Here is a 16,392-nt window from a genome sequence, read left to right on the forward strand (position 1 = left end):
CAGGAAACCCGAGAGGAGGGAAAACGGCCATCGAGATGGACCAGAGGCACCATCGGGGAATGTGCTGGCCATGGCGTTGTGTCTAATGGAGCTGCCCAAGGAGATGTTCTCTGGGGAAGAAAGTTCCCTGTACTGCAGCAGGTGGGAGTCTGGAAGAAGCACCCTTGCTGGAGGAGCCCATTAGCTGCTCTCATGAAGTGGACCTGAGCCTCAGGAGACTATAGGTCTAGGGGGAGCAGTGTAGGGGAACCCTGTGTGAAGCCAGGTAGGGGGCGCTATTTTCCCACTTGAAACCCTTCAGTGCCTCCCCAGTGCCACAGGAAGACCCAACTCCTTTCCATCACAACAGGGCTGCCCCTTCACCCCTCCTCAGCATCAACGCCTTCATAGCTCACTCTACGTCCCTCCTCCACTCCAACTCCAAACTCTCCGAGCTCTGGGCAGTCTGGGCAGTCCCACGCCCCCGTGATAGCTGCCTACTTCCTCACCTCCTGGATGCGCCATTCTCTCCACATTCAGCCCCAGCAGCACCCTCACGGTCACGGCCCCTGTCCTCAGCTCTCCAGCAGGCCCAGGGACCAATGGCTTGCCACTGTGAGTGGTCCCTGTGTGCTTCAGACCACTTGTTAACCCCCTTAATCTCCGTTATTCCCTCCTTCCTTAGAGACTTGGCGACCTCAGGCTTTGCTAGAATCCTGACTACTTCCCACCCAAATCAGAAACCAGAGACCTCAAGTTTACCACATCTGACTCCAGCCATCCCTCCAGGGCCATGCTTGGGCCTCCTCTTCTACTGTAGCACCGGTTTACATGGCGGGGGCAATTTGCACGCTGTAAGACAACTGAGTGGCCAATCAAAGAAGACAGGGGTCAGAAGGGAAGCCTGGGCTGTCCCGGCACGTGGCTCCCCCCGGACTGTCCACACCTGGGTAGAGCTATGGTCAAGCAGGGACAGGCTCTGCACAGCTTTAAGCAATTTAAGCCCAGTGCAAAACCTTCAGAAGAGGTAAACACTGGAATGAGAACCCAGAGGTATAATTACTCTCTTTGAAGGGATTACCTCTGTGGTAGCCACGATGTGCAGCGTGTCCCATGGGGGTGACTTAAAAAAAAAAAAACTTATTTTTTTTTCAAAGTCAGAGTTACAGAGAGAGAGGAAGAGACACACAGAGAGACAGAGATCTTCCATCTGCTAGTTTACACCCCAAATGCCACAACAGTCGAGGCTGGCCCAGGCTGAAGCCAGGAGTCAGGGGCTTCTTCCAGGTCTTCCATGAGGGCGCAGAGGCCCAAACACTCAGGCCATCTTCCACTGCTTTCCTGGGCACGTTAACAGGCAGCTGCATCGGAAGTGGAGCAGCTGGGACTCAAACCGGAGGCCATATGGGATGCTGGTGTCAGAGGCAGTGGCTTTACCTGCTACGCCACAGTGCAGGCCCCAGGGGTGACAGTGCAGTGCAGAGCTCTCTGGGGGACTCAGAGCCTCTGGTTGGGGCGCACACCCCCTCAGCTCTGGGGGCAGCTGATGCCTGAAGAGCTTTTTCCTCCAGAAGCCTGAAGCGTCCTGAGCAGCCCATTCCTCATGGCTTTACCTGGTGTTTTCTCCACATTGGAGGTGCGAGGTTCTCAACACAGCCATTCCGATCCAGCAACCCATGCCCACCCTGTGCCCCAAAAATGTGCTGTCAACGTTCTACCACGTCCCAAACTGAAGGCACCCACAGAGGAAAAGTAGAGTTTGAAGCTTCAAATTGTAGAGACTACTGACATCTTAGAAAGTCACCAGCCAGGTACAGAACCTTTAGGCAAACCCCTGAGCTCACGCACCATCTGACACGGGGTCTGGCTCAGAGTGGCTCAAAGGTTCCGGTCTGCTTCGTACCCAGAACTTTAGTGCGTGTCTGTACTGCTGACAGCCTACCACCCCTCACTTCGCACGTGGTAGCTCTTGTACTGCTGTAGGCATGGTCTAATGACAAATCTACACAATCCCAATCCAAGCAGGCAGCTGAAGCCAGAGAGAGAATACAGCAAATGGAGCAGCCCCCGTACCTCCAGGATGGAGGCTTTAGCCAAGCATGCGAGTCCAAAAAGAAGCAGGTTAGAACTCACTGTTTTCATATGGGAGCCAAGAACTCGCTAAATTACTCTGGTAGCCGGAATCCAGCTGAAGAAGAGTGAAACTAGGCCTTGGAGTTGAAACCTTCCACATGGAAACCAAGAGCCCAGCAGGTAGAGAGGATGACAGCCCACGCCCTCCCCTTGGTATCAGCCTCTGCGCAGTCCTGGCTTCTGTGCGCTTTCATTTACAATGGCCAGTAGGGGGCGCTCTTTCAGAGCCTGATCTGGGGCTTATACAGCTGGCTTTGCTCACAGGCATGGGAAGAAGCCACAAGATCCTTGATGCCTACGTCCCCGTCTCCCTCCTCTCCTCCTGACCGTAGAAGGAAGCCTCACTTCCCCTGCCCTCCATGCTAAAGTATGGCCTGTTCTCCAACAAGCTCCCCTCCAGCCTTGCCATCTCCCAAGGCATCTTCCCCTATCTGCCTCGCCCTGCCCTCCTCCCTGCCTCCCCTAGCGCTCTCCCTAGGGTCCTCTTCTTGCACCTGGATCCTCACCCTAAGGTCTGATTCTGGGCTCCTGTCAGCTTCATCAACTCCAACATCCCGCTCACTGCTCCGGCAGAACTGTACGTGTGAAGCCGAGACGGGGAAGCTGGGATGTCTGGTTCCATGCGTGAATGTAGCTGGACTAAGGGATGCCCAGAGAGCTGGCACAGCAGTATTTCTGGGCGTCTATGAGGGCGTTTGCAGAGATTCGCCTTTGAACCTGCAGAACCAGTAAGAGCTACCCCCACCAGCTGGCTGTGAGTCATCCAAACTTCTGACAGCCTGTGTTGAACACAAAGACAGACGAAGGGCAAGTTCACTCTCTCCGCTTGAGCTGGCACATCTGCTTTTCTCTGCAGTCACACATCCACCTTCGGACGTGGCCTGGGACGTCCACCAGTGGCTCCGCTTGTTCTCAGGCCTTCTCAAGACTGAAACCCTTCCCTCCCGGGCCTCCAGCTTGTGGCCAGCAAGTCCAGGGGCGTCTGAGGCCCGATAATCATGTGAGCCCTTTCCTCATAATAGATCTCTTTCTTATTTTTGTAGACAGCGTACTGGTTTGTTTTTTTTTTTTTTTTTTTTTTGAGAACCTCAAAGAATACACTGGACACAAGAAACAACTCTCAGACTGTCAAGGCCCTAAAGAGACTGTGCAACATGCTAAGCACATTCAAGACTCTGCCCTCGGCAAATTCAGCCCAAAGGGGCTGATACCTAAATCTACTGCATGGTGTAATATATGCCACATACTATACATACTTACTGCATACCTATGCACATATGTAAATATATGTATATAAATACACATGCACACACACACATGATACATAGGCTGATGGATACATTTACCCAGGAACAATTCCACGCCTGAATGCTAAAGTCTCAGGCGATCTACTGCTGAAGCACACAAGAGACACTTTATGAGTCCTTCTTTCACGGGCAGCTTTGTGGGAAAACAGGCTGGCCCAGTATGTCACCTTGAAAATGTCAAGGCATGGCTCAGAAAGCCAGTCTTCTTTCATAACCACCCCCAGGGACAGGCCAGCCACGAAAATCCCTGACGGATATTGAGGCCATTTCTCCTCTGGTTCCACTTCCTGGGAGGCATGGTGTGCATCAGTCTCCTACAGTCAGACACAGGGCAAAGGGCCAAGACTCGAGGGGCAGACAAACGCGGGTCTGGACCCTGCCCCTACTCTTGCCAAGCTCTTTGGGATTGCGGTTCCAAATATCACAACAGAATCTCCCTCTCTGTAAAGCAGGCCGGCCACCGCTCCCCGCACATGCTGCCAGTGAAGATCACATAGGTAAGACACCTAACTCAGTATCTGGCCCGCAGTAGGACTCCATGAATTTGTTTCTTCTCTTGGGCTTGCAAATAACCCTCTTTTAAGGAACATGGAGATTGGTGGAACCAAGAGGCTGAGAAACGGTCTAAGTCGAGGGATCCTTGCAGCAGATATTTGGTAAGCTCTTTGAAGGCAGAGGCGAAGTATTTCAAGTATTCAGTACGGTGCCAAGCATACTGGAGTCGTCCAATAAACATTTTGATAAGGGTGATTTAAGAACTGCGCTTGGGGCTCAGTTTCCTTGGAGAGGTTGCCACCTTGTGGACAGTGACAAAACCGCACACCTCTGGAACCTGGGCGATTCCTAAGGGCCTTCAGACATTTTTACCTGCTACCACTTCGAGCTCCCGGGAACCCATGCAAGTGATACTACACTCTCAAGCAGCCGGAAGGGCAATTTAGAAGAAAACTCATTTGGCTGCTACAAATTCAACTTAACTTCTTGGCTCTAAACCTCAGTTTACAGGCTCGGTCTAGTCCATTCACCAGCCCTAACCCCAGCGAAAATGAGCACTAGTTCAAAAAACACCAGCTATCTACAGCACTAAGATAATCGGCAAAGAAAAGACAAAGGCCACAGTGCATCGCGTTCAGTCCCTGAGCAGCTGGCTTGGTCAGCAGGAAATCCTGCAGAAATAGTCTGGTCTCTGTCGCTCCGAAATGTCAAACGGCCCCTGAGATCCTGAGATCAAAGACATAAAATCACTCTCCAGAGAAGCACCGCTACAACCAATTCTCCTAACAGCAGACGCATTCACATGACCATGACGATAGAAATTCCACCTGGGAGTATTGACGCTCCCAGTGTACAGATCTGTGATGAGGTGGAAAGCGCCCTGCTTTAAAGATCAGGTGACTCTGGGGAAGAATCCCACCTGAGTCATCCTGATCCATGGACCCAGCCTTTCTGGGGCTTAATAGCCCAACTGTAAAATGGGTCCATAAGCTTCCCTCTGTGCAAGCATCTCACGCCATCGCCAATTACGGTTCCAAGTCCCTGCCACCGAGAAGGGGTAGGGAGAGTCTGCAGTAGTCAAAGAAACACCACCCCACCTCGGGGCAAGTGTTCGCACGTCCTGTTGCCCTGCGTCGCTCAGACAATCACGACCATTTCTCCGATTATATGTTTTTACAATGAGTCCGTGGATGTCTGGGGTCAAAGATGCGTTTATGAAAAAATGCCCACAATTTCCTGCACGGAGTTTGCAAATATGAGCAAGAATGTAAGGAAAGCGCTGCCCACTTCCATCAATTCATTTCTGCCTCTGCTTCCTGACAGATCCCAATTAGTGATTGTGATCAGCTCGGCCAGAAGAAGTCTCCAAACCCTCTTGGCTAATTGGCCCAGGGGAAAGAGAAGCACTTGAGAGGAGTCTGTGCGACATGGGCTGACCTTGGCCTTCACTCCCCACCACCACCACCACTAACAGTTACTTCCAGCATCAAACAGGGAAGTGGCACGAATATTGATGTTGGTGGCAAAAGCCCCCACACCCGTGCTAGGTCAGAGTGAGCTGGGGTGGGAGCCAAGGAGCATGAAGGCAGATGTTATGGGGACCCTCCACCCTGTGCCGCAGATAAGCACACACGCCAGGGGCCCGTCACTTACCCATGGTTCTAAGGCTCTCTCCTCATGTCCGGATTCATCGCAAGTTCCCAGCGACTCATTTCCTTTCTGCAGGTTGCAAAATTGGCTTCAGTTTCTCAGATAAGATCTTCCGGCTGAAATCCGATTAGACTCTCCTCTGTGTTAACCTGGAACATGGTCCTGGACATCAGTACTGCATGGCAGTGGGAGGGGTATAAAGTACCACAGTTTATGGGGAAAGAAAGGCCAGTGATTAAAAAAAATATCTCCCACGCAAAACCAGAAAACCTGCGGTGAGCCCCTACAACTCTCAACTATGGGCCCACGTCACCCTAAACAAGTGACTTAATAAGCTTCATAAACAACATCTATCAAATGTATACAATATGTCTCCCCGGAGTACCATGATAAAAGTGATTTTTTGGGAAATTAATTAAAATGTACATTTAAATAACTTATAAAAATGTCTCTTCCTATGGTGCCTGACACTTAGTGGGTACTCAGAAAATGGTATTTTATTCTTACGGTTGTCCAGAGGGGGAACATTGCTGAACCCCTTTTATGGAGCCGCTCAGAACATGGTTTCCTAGGTCACACTCTCAGTAAGTGGATGACATGAAGCCTGGAATTCGGGTCTAGACCTAAAGCTTGCGGCGTCTCCACTGGGGCACAGAGCCTCCAGTTTCAGGGCATCAGAAACCCTCATCAAAAGTCACTTCAAAGTGAGCAGTCCCGGGGCAGGCATGTGGCACAGTGGCTCTAGTCCCCAGCCTCGGATGCCCACACTGCACTCGGGGAGCACCTGGTGCCAATCCCCCCACCTCCACTTCCCATCCAGCTTCCTGCCGATGCACACCCTGGGAGGCAGCAGTGACGTGAGCCCCGGCCACCCACGTGGGAGACCCAGGCAGAGTTAGTTCCTGGCTCCTGGCCTTGGCCTGGTAGAGCCCTAGCCATTACCAGCACTGGGGGCAGGGAACCAGGAGATGAAAGATCTTTCTCTGTCTCTCTGTCTTGTCCTCTCTGTCCCTTCATCTTCCAAATAAAATAAAGATAAATAACCTTTTAAAGTGAGCATTCCAGAGCCTAACCCCAGAACCTGACCCAGGGTGCCTGAGTGGGCCTCAGTTTCTAACATACATGACGCGTTCATGATGGTTAGACATTCCCCCTAATTCCTCCCCTTGTAAGTCACTATTTACACATTAGGCGTTATTATTCTACATAGCAGTAGTATCCACACCATTAGATTTTATTTCATTTTGTAACCAAGAGGTAGGATTATATGTATTTATCATGTGCGACATGTTTTGAAGCATATGTAATTGTTTTTACTTTTATAACTAAGGTGAAAACTCAACACAGCCTGTTTAGGGAGTAATAAAAGTAACACACATCTCTCTCCCTCTCTCAAAACAGATCAGGTTCTACTGGATCCAAATGCTCATAGGAAGTAAACCATTAGAAATCTACAGACCAAGTAAAAGGACATTTTAATGGATTTCCTAAGTCAGAATATGTTTGCTAAGTGTATAACTTTGAACTTGAAAACTCAGATCTGGGGCCAGCACTACAGTGCGACCGATCAGGCATTGCATGCAGGAGCACAGATTCTGTCCCAGCTGCTCTGCTTCCAATCCAGCTCCCTGCTGGTGGCCTGGGAAAGCAGCAGCAGATGGCCAAAGTGCTTGGGGGCCTATACCCACATGGGAGACTCAGATGGAGTTCCTGGCTCCTGACTTTGGACTGATTCAGCCTGAGGCTGCTGCAGCCATTTGGGGAGTGAACCAGTGGTTGGAGAACGAACAAGTGGATGGAAGATGTGTGTGTGTGTGTGTGTCTCCACCTTTCTATCTCTTCTCTGTCTTTCTGCCTTTCAAACAAAACTCTTGCTTTTAGAGCTATTAGTTTTGTTTTTTAAGATTTATTTATCTGAAAGGCACAGTTTCAGAGAGGCAGAGAGAAAGAGAGAGAGAGAGAGGTCTTCCATCTGCTAGTTCACTCTCCAAATGGCCTCAACAGCCTACGGCTGAGCCAGGCTGCAGCCAGAAGCTTCTTCTGGGTCTCCTACATAGGTGGCCCAAGGGGCCCAAGGATTTGGACCATCCTCAGCTGCTTTCCCAGATGCACTAGCAGGGACCTGGACTGGAAGTGGAGCAGCCAGGACTTGAACTGGTGCCCATAAGGGATGCCAGCACTATAGGCCGGGGCTTTATTCTGCTATGCTACAGCCCTGGCTCTAGGACATTAGTTTTGATAATAGTGTGACGGACTGGGGAAAAGTTTTTTTTAAAAGATTTATTTATTTATTTGACAGGCAGAGTTATACACAGAGAGTGGAGAGAAAGGACTTCCATCCACTGGTTCACTCCCCAAATGGCCGCAACAGCTGGAGCTGCACCAATCCAGAGCCAGGAGCTTCTTCCAGTATCCCACATGGATGCAGGGGCCCAGGGACTCGGGCCATCTTCTATTGCTTTCCCAGGCCATAGCAGAGAGCTGGATCAGAGGAGCAGCCGCCAGGACTTGACCCAGCACCCATATGGGATTCCGATGCTACAGGCAGCAGCTTTACCCACTATGCCACAGCACTGGCCCCTGGGGGAAAGTTTTTTAGGATTTATTTATTTAGCGGGCAGGAGAGAGAGAGATTAACTTTCTGTTTACTGATTTACTCCACAAATGCTCACAACCACCGGGACTGGGCCAGACTAAACCCAGAAGCCAGGAACTCCATCCAGGTCTCCCTTGTGAGTGGCAGGACCTCAAGTGCTTGAGCCATCATGTGCATAAGCAGGGAGCTGGAACGGAAGCACTGGAGCTGGGACTTGAACTTGCGCTCCAATGCGGGATGCAAGCTTCCCCAAGCAGTAGCTTGATCTGCTGTGCCGTGACATCTGTCCCCAAGATTGGGGAAAGTTGAGGCCATTCAGTCAGTAAACAAGCAATAGGCTCTGGTGTAAATGTGAGGGATTCAGGAACCAACAAGACTGAGAACTTCCCGAAGCCACAGAACTCGCCTGCCTTGTTGGAGACACAGACAAGCTTAAATAAATCGATGCATTCCACTTCAGGAATTTCTTTAGAAAATAACCAGGGCACTGTGACAGATCTCCTGGGGTCGGGGAACGTGGATAGAGTACTCTTCTCTGAAGACAAGACCTGGACGCAGAGAACTGACAACACAAGGGGCTCAGGCATGTGAGAAGGCAGACAGCAGGGACAGCAAGTGCAAAGGCCCTGAGGCAGGGTGGCGGAGGGGGTTGGAGGCTTCCTGTGAGAGAAAGCAGCCCCACTGAGCCAGCCATGGAAATCCAGAGAACGGCATGAAACAAGATTGGGGAGGGCCCCAGGAGTCACACAAGGCCTGGTGGGGCCTAAATTTTATTCCAAGTGCAACGGAGCAGCCCATGGAAGCTTCCAAACAGGGGGAAAAACACGTTTAAGATCTGCCTCCTACAAAACCCACTCGGGCTGCTGTGCGACAAGTGAGATGGAAGACGAGCAGAGGTGAGGCGGGCGACCAGCAAGGCATCCCACTGAGAGTGAGGCTGTCAGGGCAACCACTCGCAGCTGCACACCCGGCAACTGCACTCCTGGGGACCAACACGAGGGCCAGCTCAGTGCCACAGCTCTGTGTCCCTGGGCCTTCTCCAGGCGGGCGACGGTGCAGGGCGCCCTCTGCCGCCCTCAGGACTCGGATGCTCTGGGGCGCGTAGCCTCACAAAGGAGGAGCAGTATCCCCTGCAGGCGCTGCCCCTCCCGGGCTCCTGTGGCGTGCACACCCTGCAAGGCACTCTTTGTGGGTGCTGTCCCGGTTCTCAGCAGAGGACACTCCAGGGGCTCCCCAGCAGAGATCTGTGGACAGCTTTGGTGGCACAACCTGGGGAAGCTGCTGGCACCTCCTGAGCCAGGGCCACGGATACTGCTCGGCATCCTGTGGTGCCCAAGGCAGCCCCCAGCGAAGAATCACCTGGCGCCAAATGTCACCAGTCCCCAAGGTGGAGAAACCTGGGTTTGAGATTCACCCAGCTTTTTGCCTTTCTCCAACCAAACAGGTGTCCCCTAAAAGTATCTCCTGGAGGAGCAGGATAAGGGAGAATTCGAGGCAGAGGAATGGGAAACAGCATGCATTTATTGATCTCCTGCTGTATGCACGCCACTGCATTTCACATGTGCTAACTCGTTTCACTGCTTGCTCTTGTCTTGTTGCTGATTTCTGCGCCAATGCTACATAAAGTGGGTGTTGTAACTGCTCCTTACCACAGACGGCAGACCAGAGACTTCTCTCTGCAAAGCCGCCTTGCAGACTCTGAGCCTGGTGCCTTATTCTGGATTCCACAGAACCTCTCAGATCAGCTGGGAAGGGAGCAGCAGGGGGCCGGTCTACCTGAAGGAGAGGGCAGGGTACTTCTCTCCTTGCCCTGCTCAGATCGTCCCTGGACAGTGTCAATAACTGATTGACAGCACAGGGCTGGAAGGTGAATCATCCCGTCTGGTTTCACAGGCCACCCAGACGGCATGCAGGACAGGGAGCTGGAATTCTGAGTCCCCCTCATCACCAGCCACACCCTATGCACACACCACTCCCTGTGACCCACAGCCAGGCCAGCTCTCCCCCAATCCAACCCTTCCATCAGGAGCCGGTCAAAGGCCAAGATACCTGCCGATCAACTTCTTCAAGCAAAGAATCCACATCCCAGGCTGAAATGACAGAGGCAACACTCACACGTGCCATATTTATTTGATGCCTATTGGCTGTAAGTCTCTGCCAAGAAGAGCAGGGAGTTGAGAAGAGCAGTATGTGGATCTCTTTAACCCGTAATAAAAGGCTGTATCAGGCACAAGTCTTACATCAAGGCCAATGCCAGCATTGGAACTACCAGGAGAAGCTAAGCAGGATTCTGACCTCCAAGCACCTGAGGGCTCATAAAACTGCACATTAAGACATCCCATATGGGCGCTGGTTGGAGTCCCAGCTTCTCTACTTCCAATCCAGCTCTCTGCTGTGGCCCGGGAAAGCAGAAGAAGATGGCCCAAGTCCTTGGGCCCCTGAACCCACGTGGGAGACCCTGAAGAAGCTCCTGGCTCCTGGCTTCGGATCAGCGCAACTCTGACCATTGCGGCCATTTGGGGAGTGAACCAGCGGATGGAAGACCTCTCTCTTTCTCTCTCTCTGCCTCTCTGTAACTCTGCCTTTCAAACAAATAAATAGATTTTTTTTTTTAAAAAAAGTGCTGGTTAAGACACTGACAGCAACAGGGGGCTGCGTGCAGAATGGACGGTTCATGTCCCTGCTGTGTGGTGAATGAATGAATGAATCTATAAAACAGGAATGCATGCCGTTGCAGATGTGCCCGGACGAGGAAGGTGCAGCAGCGAGTGGATCACGACCTCCGGGGGAGAAATCAGGGGGAATTTACTGGGCAGACTGGCCTTTAGGCTTAGCAGGATTCAGACACTGGGCATGCAAAGCTCTGTGCCCTGGAAGAGGAGAAGGAACCAGCGCTCTGGGAAAACGCCCCCCTGGGCTGGAGGGAGTGCTTTACGCAGAGGGCAGAGCCTCTGGGCAGACAGGGCGGCTGGCTCAGGCACCAATCGCAGGGGAGACTGCGTCTGGAACCTTTCTTGGATGGGCTGAGCAAGACACAGAGCTGTAAGGCACGTGCTTTTAACCCGTCCCACCTAACACATGAGGAAGCAGAAATGACCCTCCAACAACCCCAGCAGCTAAGTGGGAAAACCCAATCGGGATCCCCAGGCTCCTTGGCTTAGGCTTTGGAGCAGGAATCTGCAAACGAAAGCAGATGGACCGCATTTGACAGGCCAGCTTCTTGTATAAATAAAGTTTTATTGAGACACAGCCTCGCATACTCATTTGCATATCATCCAGGGCTGCCTCCACGTTCGAACAGCAGAGTGGAGTCTTCCCAACAGATTCCGTCTGGTTAGCAAAGCTGGCCCTCCCCAGAAAGCATCTGCCAACTTCTGCCCTGGAGCTGGCTCTCTTGGCTTCTGTCACCTAAAGAGCCCTGGGCCCACGGGATGTCCCCAGCCCTTGGACCTGCCAGCCCTCCCTGCTGGGGCGGGGCAGAGCCAGTGCTGGGGCAGATTTCTAGGGTCTTCCCAGGACGTAGAAAGCCCTGTAAGAAAGCTCATCCCTTGAGAGCTTGAATTCCTGTGGTGTCTCCACTATTTATACTGCAAACACCACAAGAACTCATTTTTCATGCTATTTCAGCTAAAAACAGCCATGGCAGGCACACAGTCTGGAGACTGGGATGATGGGGAGGGCGTGTTCAGGCAGTCGGGGCTCGGGCTGCCATGCCCCAGGTGGCCTGTCCCAGGTGTGCTGGGTGCAGGCCAGGCCTCTTTCTGGGATAGTGGGCTCGAGGAATGAGGGTGAGCTGGGGGTGGGATGGAGGTGGGGAGTGCCTCCCTGGGAGCCTCGTTCCTTTAATCTGGAGACGCGTGACAACACAAGCCGGCGTTCACACATGCACCTTGCTCGCCAACTTAACACGGCTCATTAATTGAAATAAAACGAAACCAAATGGAATCCAGACGCCCGCATACATGTACTGCATGCCACTCACCAACCAGTCACAAGACAGAAGGGCACCACAATGCCCCCCAGAGCTATCGCAGGGGTGAGGGGTCACCTTATTGTCTTGAGCTCAACCTCTTGTGTTTCTTTTGTTTCTCTTTCAGGATACCTAGGCAAAGAGAAGAAAATGGTTAAAATTAGAAAAAGGAATTATTCTGTTTCTTTTCAATAAGAATGTAAACCCCAAGAGCCCTGTTCTTCAGGGTTGTAGCCCTGTTGGTACCCAGTCTGGAAGACACTAAGTGTTCAGTTCACACTTGCTAACTGAATAAACGCATATTTATAGATCTCGTATGATCCACAGGAGCATGTCTTACTGTTACAATAAAAAGACATTATCTGATGCCGGTGCTGTGACGCAGCAGGTTAAAGCCCAGGTCTGCAGTGCTGGGCATCCCATATAGGCGCTGGTTCGAGTCCTGGCTGCTTCACTTTCAATCCAGCTCTCTGCTATGGCCTGGGAAAGCAGTAAAAGATGGCCCAAGTCCTTGGGCCCCTGCACCCATGTGGGAGACCTAGAGGAAGCTCCTGGCTCCTGGCTCTGAATCTGCCCACCTGTCCAGCTCTGGCTATTGTGGCCACTTGGGGAGTGAAGCAGTAGATGAAGACCTCTCTCTCTCTCTCTTCTCTCTCCTCTCTCTCTCTTCTCTCTCTTCTCTCTCTCTCTCTCTCTCTCTGCCTCTCTGTAACTCTGACTTTTGAGTAAATAAATAAACCTTTAAAAATAAATGAATAAAAGTTAAGTCCCTATCAATGCAAAGAACAGAAACTGAAGTCTCAGTTCAGGAACCTTTATCGACGTCTGCGGCACTGTTTCGCCTCTGTCTCACAGGACAATGCTCATCACAAATACTTGATTAATGCCTCCGGCATTTTCCTGACCACACCAACTGCAGCCAGGGCAGCTGCCACCTACTTGGAGAAAGATACATAAAAACAGAGCAAGGACCCATCTTTAAGCCATTAAGTGTTCCAATGAGCCTATCACCACACTCCCCGGGAGTCAGGAAGGCATTTCCCTGAGAGATCAGAAAACTGGGCTGCAGCAAAGTGCAGGGGACGTCGCAGAGTGAATTGGAGAAGTCAGCAGCCACTATAAGGCCAACAACTTCCGGGAACACCAAGTCAGCATTTAGGGAAGCTGCCAGCACAGAGCCTGGCACCCAGGACGCCTCATTTCTCTCTCCCTTGCACTCTTAACTTCTGAAGATTAAGGCCAATGCCCAAAATGAATTGAGAGAGCATTGGAAAGGTGACTTCCAACATCTGAGAGTCACGCAAGCGAATGCATGCTCCTTGTAAACATGACACCAAGGCAGTTCTCACTCATTTTCCCTGCTCGTCAAACAGTGATGAAACCTTGAGGTTCAAGACCACTCCTTAATGTCTGCTGAGAAGATGCTGGAACCGGGCCAGCGCTGTGGTATAGTGGGCTAAGCCACCGCCTGCAGTGCCCGCATCCCATATGGGCACCAGTTCGTATCCCAGCTGCTCCACTTCCAATCCAGCTCTCTGCTATGACCTAGGAAAGCAGAAGATGGCCCAAGTCCTTGGGCCCCTGCACCCACATGGGAGACCTGGAGAAAGCTCCAGACTCCTGGCTTTGGATTAGCAGAGCTCTGGCCGTTGCAGCCATTTGGGGAATGAACCAGTGATGGAAGACTCTGACTCTCTCTCTCTCTCTCTCTCTCTCTGCCTCTCCTACCTCTGTGTAACTCTGACTTTCAAATAAATACATTTAAAAAAAAGATATTGGAGTCAGCCAATGTTGCAAAATAAAGGCTGGCCTGACTGTGTGGCTGGCAAAGTCAGAATGGGGCTTGGATGTGCTTACGAAGCCTCTGCCCCTGAGCATTCCTCTGCTTGCTTGGCCCTTCCTTGTTAAAGAAGCTCAGGGCGCTCCACTGTCCTGGGCCTCAGGGCTGCGGACAGCTGCGGAAAGGAAGAGCCCAGAAAGAAAGCGAAATAAACATTCCGCAGAAGACACCACCCTCTGGGAGCCCTGTCTCAAACTGCACAATTTTTCTGACCAGAGCCATTGCACACGGGGCAAGCCCCTGCTTTCAACGCTGGCATCATGTGTCCGAGTGCCAGTTGGCATCTCAACTGCTCCTCTTCTGATCCAGCTCCCTGTTAGTGTGGCTAGGAAGGCAAGGGAAGATGGCACAAGTGCTTGGGCCCCTCAGTTCCTGGCTGTTGTAACCATTTGGGAAGCGATCCAGCAGATGGAAGATCTCTATCTGTCTCTCCCTGTCATTCTGCCTTTTGAAAGAAAGAATGAATAAATAAATCTTTTTTAAAAAATGAAGTATGTTAAATGTTGCAAATGGCCTTCTGTGAGCCAAGCTCACAAATGCTTTATAAATGTCATTTATCCACTCATCCAGTGTCTGTTAAACACCAAACCTAGACAAGGCACTGTTGAAGGCACTAGGATTACACACAACAGACAAATATCTGGTCTTCATGCATCTCGTTTTAAACCTGGTATAACATCACTCAGCAGATACAATCATTTCTGTTTTACAAAGAGGAAAAATGAGGTTAGAAATAACCCACTCAAGGTCACATACCAGTAGAGACCGGAGCAAGGCTTCGGGCCCACCCACCTTTGTGTTCTTCTCCCTCCCCTAAACTAAGTCAGTGACAAGAACAGGTACATGCAGTCCAGTACTGTGGCTTAGCAGGTAAAGCCGCTGCCTGCAGTGCCAGCATCCCATATGGGCGCCGGTTCGTATCCCAGCTGCTCCACTTCCAATCCAGCTCTCTCTTATGGCCTGGGAAAGCAGCAGAAGATGGCGCAAATCCTTGGGCCCCTTCACCCACATGGGAGACCCAGGAGAAGCTCCTGGCTTCAGATCAGCCCAGCTCTGGCCCTTGCAGCCATTTGGGGAGTGAATCAGAGGATGGAAGACCTCTCTCTCTCTCTCTCTCTCTCTCTCTGCCTCTGCCTCTCTGTAACTCTACCTTTCAAATAAATAAATAAATCTTAAAAAAAAGATACATATATCAGTTTTGGTGGCAAAGACACAGGGGCCAGGTTCATTCCATAACACACCTATGTTTTCCTTATCTTTCTATGGGCACACTCTGAATCTCAAACCCACAGGTGGCGTTTCTATTTCAGCCTCAAAGTAATCATACTAATGTTTCTTCTCATTTTTCTCAAAAAAAAATAGTTCTTTCCAGCTTTATTAAGGAAGAAAGAAGTTTTACATTCACCAAAAGCTACAGCTGTAAATTGAACAACATGAGTTTTACAATCAGACAAGGGTTTAAGTCCCAGCTGAGGCATTCGCTGGCTGGGCCATGTTGGACAAATTTCTCAACTGCACTGAACTTTCAAGAACAGGACGAGCCAACAGAAGTCATGCCCATTCAGGCTACGTTTCCCCTCCTTGGATCATAGGTAACATGAAGTAGTTCACTTTACTTCCAGCACTGTCATAGCAAACAGTCAGGATGACCATGATCGTAAGTGGCAAACTGACACTCACCTATCTCCATGCTGAGTGGTGTAAGCTGACGGGACTGCAGGAAAGAGGGCTGCTGAGATCCACACATAACAGGCATTTAGGTCTCAGCCTCAGCCCACGGACCCCAGGCACAAAGTAGACCAAATGTTGCCAGAACTTCTGACTTTTCAAGGGAAAGGCAGGGGTCTGGATTGCTACATCAAATCCCCAATATTATGGTGAACATTAGTCTTGGGGGTTGAGATGCCATTTGGGGTACCACAGTCTACACTGGTGAAGTGGCCTGGTTCAAGTCTGAGTTCTGTCTCCCATTTAGCTTCCTGCTAAGGTGCATCCTAAGAGACAGCAGATGATGGCTTGGGTTCTTGGGTTTCTACCACCCAGGTGGGAGACGCACATTGGGTTCAAGGCTCCTGGCTTAAACTTGGCCCAGCCCCAGTTGTTACAGGCATCTGGGAAGTGATCCAGTGGACGGAAGATGCCTCTCCACCCCTCAAGTAAAGTAAAAATTTAAAAAAAAACTTCCCAATATTTAGATATTGGCAATCAATCAAAAAATTTTTAAAAAGTACATGCCAATATTTTGCTGGCTAAACAATACAAATATTTGTGTTAAATCTGGCCTAGGTCTCCAGTTTACAAAGCATGCCTTATTCCCAGTATTTTTTTCAGCAAGCAGCAAGCATGTTAAACAATATTTTAATATCCACATTTAGGACATCTCTTGATGATTTTTCCCTTTTCTTATTTACAGATATACCAT

The 16,392-nt window shown here is 50.7% G+C and overlaps 1 long non-coding RNA gene across 1 annotated transcript in view; it reads right to left on the reverse strand.

Moving 5' to 3' along the window:
* Positions 1-12,142: 12,142 nt before the first annotated feature.
* The window catches only part of LOC149121025 (uncharacterized), a 142,514-nt gene continuing 138,264 nt past the window's right edge, over positions 12,143-16,392 (reverse strand). The window contains exon 3 of the long non-coding RNA XR_016224798.1: positions 12,143-12,262. This is a non-coding gene — a long non-coding RNA (uncharacterized LOC149121025). The remainder of the gene's footprint in view (positions 12,263-16,392) is intronic.

The sequence above is a fragment of the Oryctolagus cuniculus genome, chromosome 18, assembly GCF_051225735.1.
Source record: "Oryctolagus cuniculus isolate XC-2025 breed Fujian yellow rabbit chromosome 18, ASM5122573v1, whole genome shotgun sequence".
Taxonomy (NCBI): domain Eukaryota; kingdom Metazoa; phylum Chordata; class Mammalia; order Lagomorpha; family Leporidae; genus Oryctolagus; species Oryctolagus cuniculus.